This window comes from Cupressus sempervirens, chromosome 9, assembly GCF_028749045.1.
Source record: "Cupressus sempervirens isolate cs-2001-9-10 chromosome 9, ASM2874904v1, whole genome shotgun sequence".
In the NCBI taxonomy this organism is placed as follows: domain Eukaryota; kingdom Viridiplantae; phylum Streptophyta; class Pinopsida; order Cupressales; family Cupressaceae; genus Cupressus; species Cupressus sempervirens.
Window position 1 is genome coordinate 499,124,606 of NC_143126.1, and position 9,055 is coordinate 499,133,660.

Here is a 9,055-nt window from a genome sequence, read left to right on the forward strand (position 1 = left end):
TGGGATTTCCACAATCTTTTAGAAGTGCCCTATACTCATTGACTTTGATGATGTAATCCTGAATTGTGTCATAATTCTTAGGATCCAAGAGAAGTAGATCATCTTCAATCTAAAATCCCTTTTCTTCATCCACCTTACCATACAAATGTTCAAGTTTATCCCAAGCTTCTCTAGAGTCTGAACAATTTTTAATGTGGAAGAGAAGATCGCTATGTGCATAACTCTTGATAACACCTAAAGCTTGTTGGTCTTGTTTTTTCCAATCAATGAGTTCTTTAGCATTAGTAGGTTTGGTAATTGTACCATCAACATAAAGACTATATCCTTTTTCCATTAATCTACTCCATGTAATATCTTTCCATGTAGACTAGTTGTGTGAAGTTAGAGGAGGACATTTAAAACCCATGATGCAAAAATGAAAAGAGCACAAAATAGAGACACACAAAACACAGTACACACCCCCCCTTGTCACTCAATCAAAAGACCCCCCCAAAAAAGATGCTTTGGCACTTTATAAGTAGTGCATTTACAATGGGCCACTTGTTAAAATGAACAAAGTGGACTTTCTAATTTTGCTTTTACAACTACCTTATGAGGCTAAAATCTATCACTTAAGCACTGTAGCTTAGATTTACAACAATTCTAAAAAAGAATTAAAGCTTTACAATGCCGAAAAAGGCCTAATTCTGAAAGTGAGAAATTGGTCCACACAACCCTAGAATTTGACTTCAGATCTAGAAAGTAGACAAAAAAATACGCATTTTCAAAAAAGAAAAAACCTAAAAAAGTGACCAGATGTGCTTGTATGGAGCTTCTAAAGTTGCAAAACATAGGATTATGCAGGTACAATCACCAAAAGATGAAAATTTTGCAAAATATTTGCATCAGAACCAAAAAAAAACACCACCACTAGAAAATTTAGAAAATTTTACCCAATTTAAAAAAAAATTGCACCTGAATCGGAGTTTGGACGTTTGAGATATGGGCTCGCAAAGTCAGGCTGCCAAACTAAAAAAGCAATCTGAAGAGGGGTCTAGATCAAAAATAGGAAGTCTAAATTTGATGGTCAAATGATTGTCATTTCATTTGTAAAATGCTTGGGAATCACGATCAAATGACTGTCAATTTTAAAATAGTGTTCTGTTGACGTCAGCAAAAATACCATGCCCTCGGGTGACGTGGCAGATGACGGGGCTGCTAACTGTAACTTCCATACTATACGAAATGTATGAATGACATCGTGGCACAAAGATGATTGACTGTTCACGTGGTGAATGTGGCAATTCTAGCTAATGATGTGGCCTCCTGTTGAGTTGGCTAAAAATCCACGTGTCACTGACTTATGTGTCCGCGTGGTGAGAAACTTCTATTGTCGTTGTCGGAATATCCTTAAGGCTGGCTAATTGGGCAGGAAGTTTGAATCTGCGATGCTAGGAGGAGACTCTATCATAGTTGCCAGAAAGTAGTGAATGCCACGTCGAAACCTTCAATCTACTACCAGAGAACTTCTGCGAGAGGGAAAGTTCTGTTACACATGCCAAAAAGTGGTAATGAGGGCCGAAAAAGCTACTCTTGCCTGCCAAATTTTTTTGGGAATCTGCAGGTTCCGAAAAGAGAGAGCAGCGTTGCCTAGAATTTGAGTTTGCGATTGTCGAACTTCTAAGTTGCTGTCAAAAAATCGTAGCAGCGATGCCAAAATTTTGCAGATCATCGAAGAAGGTAGTACGCACTGGAGATCCAATCTAATGTACCAAATTGACGAGTAGGGCCAAAAGTTCATGGGTTTAATCTCCAACATCGAAGTTGCAAATGGCGTGGCCGGTGAAAGTACTACGGCCACAGAATATTATGCAAATGCCGCGGGGTTTGGGATTAATAATCCCACATTTAGTAGGTGTGTGCTTTATGCGCTGTTTAAAAACAAACCACCGTGAATGCTGTTACAAAAGAGGTGCCAGCTGCCAGGAATTATGTTGTGGCCAGAATGTGTTCAGGGGGAAAATTTGCTAATATGGCTGCTGCGTAATTAAAATAGTGAATATCCCCTATGACAAATAAAATACCTTACTAAAATAGACAGTCGAGCCGGGGTGTCATAGCCCAGTTCAGCTAAAAAAAATTTCTCTGACCGAGTAATAAAGAAATTCAAAAAATAATAATTTGAAATATACCCAAAAAATGCAGAGATAAATAATGTTCAGATCTGAAAAACAATTCAATTAGATCCGAAATAGATCATACCTGATCTACAAATCGAGGCCTCTGGGTTCTGATTTGCAAAAAAAAAATTTGCCTCAAGTTCGACTTTAGGCCAAGGTAGCCGAGTTTATAGTCGATTTTCACTGGTTCAACATTCTGGATGCAATGGCAAGGTCAAATCTGGCTCTAGACGCTCCCAATTTTTGCAGCACTCCAAATTCGGGCTAAGGTGATGAAGCAAGCATGGTCTCAAAACGACTATGTGATGAGAAAGTCTCCAAGTTGCTCTGATGCCATGTAAGAATTTTCCTAAGGGAAAAATTCACCCAAGAACTAAGAACTCAAACACAAGCACACAATAGACCAAAGAGAGACCAAAAGTATGATCAGAATGACAATATATTCAATATGCCATAATTCATGCAATGTAAAAGTACACTAGGAGTGCCTATATATAAAGGCCTCTGATATACATCTAGAATGCCTCATAATCAACACCATGATGTGTCATACAACCAAGCACATGTCCACTAGATATGGGTTATCCTCTATTAAGCACGAAAGTATGTGCCATGATGTGAGGATAAGCCTACAAGGGTGTGACACGCAAAACAATGTTGTAGACACCATGTGCTAAAATAGAGTTGCATACTCCTGTGTTGTCTACATGACAACTCACAAAGGTGCGCAAACTCCTAAGTGTCTCACAAATAAAAATAATAAAATAATGAAAAATAATAAACTAATGCATTAACCTAAGTAAACTTAAGTAAGTGTAATAAGTAAATACTTATTTACACCAACACCTGGTATGCTGGTCCTATCTTCTTGTTGTGGCAAGTTTAGTTGGAAAGGAATCATAGAATCTTTAGAGGTGAAAATTTGGGGACTCAACAGGTTTGGACTAGAATTATGGGAATGATCCAAGAAACTATTGAAGCCAAGAGCGAGATTGTGTTGCCACTGGAAAAAGGAGATGCTGAAATGGTTAGTAGGCTTGGTATACAGGAGATATCTTTGGCCTCAACTTGTGTTAGGAGAGGGAGACGTGCAAAACAAAAAGTTCAAAGGTTGGGGAAATGGTGGCCCCCTCTAGAGGGCTTTTTGAAAGTTAATACAGATGGTTCCTCCAGGGGTAATCCAGGGTTAGCTGGGATTGGTGGGATTGGAAGGGATTCTTTTGGATCTATGGTTTTTGTTTTCTCGGCCAATAAAGGGATTCAGACTATTAATAGGATGGAAGGCTTGGCTATCCTATATGCTTTGAAGTGAACCTATGCTCTAGGATGGCGAAAGGTGATTTGTGAGGCCGACTCTTAGGTCCTAGTTAAAATGTTGCTGGAGAGGAAGACTTTTGATGTTAGCTGGCAGTTGTCTATGATAGTACAACAAATATTACAAGTTAGTTCTTTAATGGATTCAGTGTCTTATGCCCATATTCCAAGGGAATGGAATAGAGCAGCTGATTGTCTGGCAAAATGGGAGTCAAAAGCTATAGATGGTCAGAAGATTGATGAGTGGGAGAAGATGCCCTATGAGCTATATCATGACTTGGAGAGGATTTTGGTTGATGATAATAGTGGTACTGGGGAGTGATGATTATAGTGGTTGGGGGACTAGGGATTTTGGTGTTCACTGGGGCTTTGGCCCTTAGATGTTTTGTATTCTATTGTTCTAATTATCAATAAAGTTTTTACCCCTCTTTTTTCCAAAAATCCTCTAGAGAACCATTAGACCAAATCAAAAAAGAAGGAAAAATAAAGGATGTATCTAAAGTTGAAAAACTCCTTGAGGCACTTGAGGATGGATATTTTTTCCTTCCAATATAGGATTACATATTGGACATATCATCCATCTTGATTGAAGAAACAAATCCAACTAAAAATAGTACAACATAACTTCCCAGGATCACACACATATCATTAAAATTACCTTAACTAGAAGAGGAGGAACTTGTTGATGTCATCTAAGAAAATATTGGAAAATTCACCTGGTGATATAGTGACATGTCCAACTTGGATCCAACATTATTCATATATAACTTAGTAGCAAATCCAAAACTAGACCTGTCAAACAAAAGTTACATAAGATAATCCAAAAGTAGCCTTGGTAGTTCTATCATCTTAAAATGGAAGCACTTCCATGTTAAGAGTGTTTAGCCCTCCAAGTAAGTGGTCTAGGGTCATGTCAAGTGCCTTGAATAGGTCTTTGCATGGATCTAGTTGTTTCCCCTTGTTCAGCTTCTCTCTCCCTGTTGCTAGCCTCTTTCTGACAACTTTCTCTGTGAAACTGAAAACTTTGAGTTTCTGGGTCAAGGATGACCTCAAGGGTCAGGGTCAACCTTGTCCCTGATCCTAGGTCAAATTTTCAATTTCCAGAGGTTTCAGGATATTGTGCTTCAGAAAGTTTCATTTTCCCACTTCTAGGTCAGTTGTTTCAGATTTCAAAATGGTAGACTCTTAAATTGTTTTTAATCTAGGTCCATTTATAGGGTTTAAGGTTAATTGGTATTTAATTATCCATTGTTGGCCTTCTCTAGAAGTTTGTTCCCTATATCTCTATATAAGGAATCCTTCTTCTTTCATTTGACACACACAAGAGATCATTTATCTATGAAGTGAAGATCTACTATCCATCAAGTGTTCAAGCATTCAAGTGATCAAGTATTCAAGCATTTAATTCATCAAGAAGATCCATTGTTAGCCATTGTAGGATTCAATCTCTATGGAGCCCTCTTGTTGAAGATTTCTCCATCCACATCCTTATTCATCTAAGTCTTTTCCTATGCAAAGATCCATTCAAGATTGGTGTTGAAGATCTAATGCCATTGATTTGAGACATCCTACATTCATTTGGAGCATCAATACTTGTGGATTCAAGGATTTGAATCCTCCACAAGGATTTCAATATAAGCAAGGTGAATAGTTCCATTTACTTTGTTTATTCATATTGCAATTTCAATTATATTTCAAGGTAGATTCCAAACTAGGGTTTGACCAAAAAGGAAAATCCCCATCCAGACAAAAAAACTATTTTTCCTATAGGTATAGGTACAAAACTATGAATTAAAGTGAATATTTGGATACCCTTTTCGCCAAACTTGCTAGATCTATGATCATAATTTTTGTCTAAGTTGTATAGGTCAAGGTCAACTTTTTGGGGTACAATTGTGCCCTAGGGTAAGATTGTGCCCCACTATCTGGGTTAAGGTTGACCTACCCTTAGAAGGACAAAAGTTTTCTAGGTTTTCTCTGTCTCGACATTTCTAGTCCGGAGCAAGTTACAAAATTCTCCAAAACTATACATAGACATCAAAAATCAACATTTTCTAGATTTTCCCTACTTTGAGGTTAGTATTTGTCTTTTATTCATTAAAGGTTTCAGTTACTTACTTTCTGTAGTAGATTATAGGATTTCCTCCTTTCTTCATATTCTCCATTGTTTAATTCATTTGGGCATTGATCACTTCCTTGTGGTCAATCAATTTGGATTATTCTTTTTGGGAATTTGGGTTAAGGATAGATCCTATATTCCCCATCATATCATATTTCCCCCTACACATTTTTTACCTCTATTCAGTAGTGAAATTAGAACTAGAGAAAATTATCTAAGCAAAATTTATTAGACCCACCAACTACTTGGAGTGGATATCGAACATGGTACCCATCACCAAACCATTTAGTGATATCAAGATCTCTACCGACTTCATGGATGTCAAGAAGGATAGTCCAAATGATAACTTTCCATTGCTAAACATAGACATGATTGTGGACCTCACAACTAGACATGAGATGTCTCTTATGGACATATTTTCAAGATATAATCAAATCTACATGACAGAAGAGGATCAGCATAAGGTGACATTTACAACTCCATGGTAGACCTTATGTTACAACATGATGCACTTGAGACTAAAGATTGCTATCTTCTATAACCTAATCCACAAAACTTGTGAGCATTATGTAGATGATATCTTAGTCAAATCAATTCATAGTTTAGATTATCTGCATGACTTAGAGGAGATCTTTTACCACCTTACAAAATGTCATTTCATGTTGAACCCAAAAAAGTGTGTCTTTGGTGTCACATCAATAAAGAATTTAGGATTCATCATATCATGAAGAGGTATCAATATTGATCCCAAAAAGGTCAAAGCTATCATGGAAATCCCTCCAACCAGATATTGTGAAAACTTTTTAGTCTACAAGGTAAGTTACAATAGGCTAGGAGATTCATTTCACAACTTGACAATAAGTGCCAACCATTCACACACCTATTGAAGAAAGATCGGTGTTTTAAATGTGATCCCATCTACTAACATAACTTCAAAAAAATCAAGCAGTATCTAGCTACTCCACCTATTCTAGTACCACCTACCACATGAAGATCCTTAATCTTATACATATCAACTACTATGACAACACTTAGAGTAGTCCTATATCAAATAGATTATGATGTGAACGAAAGAGTGATTTACTACATTAGTCATACTCTTGTTAGTTATGAACTCAACTATACACCAATGGAAAAATCATGCTTAGTAGTGGTCTTCGCCACACAAAAAATTGTCATTACATGATTAGTCACATTGTGAATCTTATCTCGAAAATTAATCCACTCAAATACATGCTCTCATGGACAACCCTCAAAAGTTGCCTAGCAAAATAGGTCATGCTTGTTACTGAGTTAGACATACAATATGTAGACACAAAAGCATTAAAAGGGCATGTTATTGTAGATCAACTAGTTGATGCACCCTTAGAGTATACCACTCCATTGTTTATGGAATTTCTTGATGAATATCTTTGTATGATAAAAGAACAACCTCCATGGGAACTATACTTCAATGGGTCCTACACATCTCATGGATCTAGAGCAGGGATATTATTGGTTACCCCTCAAGGATATTACATCCCTAAATTCATGAAGTTACTATTCTAGTGCAACAATAATATTGTTACTCCCATATATAATCATGTTGCCACTTAATGTCAATAACAGAGTGAAGATTATATGAATATATTAGTCTATGATCATAGTAATTGAGTCAATATATTTCCCACACAATGAAGGAGGAGATGAATGAGATTTAAAGTTATACCCAAGCTCAATACTTACCGAGTGTTTCTATATACATCGAGCAAAAGACATCATTGAGCCAAATAAAGATCATCGAGTAAAGATACAATTGAGTGATAGCATAAAGATTAGAGCATTTACTGAGTGAAACAAATGACATCTAAATGTTTGAATTGGCACATAAAACAATGTGTAATGATCTTACTGTTAGAAATATGGAATACTGAGAGGGGGGTTGAATCAATATTCTACAAACTTTTTCACCAATTGTATATTATTTGTTACTTTAAACCATGCATAAGAAAGTAAACAAGTAATGTTGAATATTAATAATAACCATGCATAAAGAGAACTCATAACACCATATTTTGTTCACTACAGAAACCCTGGCCAAGGGAAAACATCGGTGGGGATGATACCCACTACATGATGTACCAATAAAAATGTTCCTTGTTAGAGAATGGACCTTGTTAGGAGTCTATAAAAACATTAAGTGCATAGAAGTCCCTGTTAGGAGACTTTGAATCCCTATTAGGAGATTCTAACCTTGTTAGGAGTTGTAGTACAATGGATGTAAGAAGAGCTCACTGCCCAAGCATGCACTTTCAATTACAAGAAGAGCCCACTGCCCAAACAAGTAACTAAATTTTAAGTTCCTAAAATATAGATGTATAGATGTTGTATCTTCTTCTCAGTTGATCTCTGACCTTAGCTTGATCTTGGATCACGAAATCAGGTTCTCAAAAACTTCACATATATCACTTCACAAAAAGTTTGCATAAAACTTTATCGCATCACAATACACATTCTTTTTTTTTTGACTTCGCAAAATGTCTTTGCATAAATACCATGCATTTTTACAAATTGTTGTTGGGCCAGCTAAGACCACAATATACTTGTCCAACTTAGAGTAAACATCAAGGATGTCAGCTCGTACTAATGTTTGAGGTTATACCCATCATCATAAATATGTATACTATTTCTATCTAACCTCTATCTCTCAGATAACATCATATCAACAAGTTATACATCAAAATAATGCACTATTGTAAACCAATTTCATACTTAGACAATTTTTTGAGTACTAAAAGCTAAGTATCTTTATTTCTGAGTACTAAAAGCTAAGTATCTTTATTTTTGAGGTTTTATACAACATGTACATCATGTGTTTCCATTAATGACAAAAATTACATCACTACATATAATCAATTGTCAACAATCTCCCCCTTTGGCATTAATGGCAACAAAATAAGGAAAATTGGTTGAGTGACAAAACTTTATCAAAACTTACAATACTCATCATCTGTTACATTACATATACTTCATATTACAAATGCTCCTTCTTTTGATATGATTACTACATACATAACTTACTACACAATTTTCTTCTACAACTTCTCCCCCTTTGACATCAATGACAAAGGTCAAAAAGTCCAAAAAACTTTCAAAATCTGTCAAAATTTCTATCTTGCTACCTTAAGCTATTATTATCTTCATACAATCATCAAAATTTTCCTTCAAATTATTCATACCTTTCTCCCATGAGTCCTTAGCTACTTTGGTAGTAGTGAGCATTGCACATAAGACATATGATGCAATCTCAATTGCATTAAGGTCAGAGTAGGTGAAACTAGCATAAATTTCCTTTGCTTTGACACATTCTTCCAACTATCTCTCAATAGATAATATCTTCAGATAAATTGACTCTCTGAATTCTGATAGTCTTCTCAAAATATTCTCTTTTTCAAGTTGCATTTTTTGGAGGTCTATGTGAACA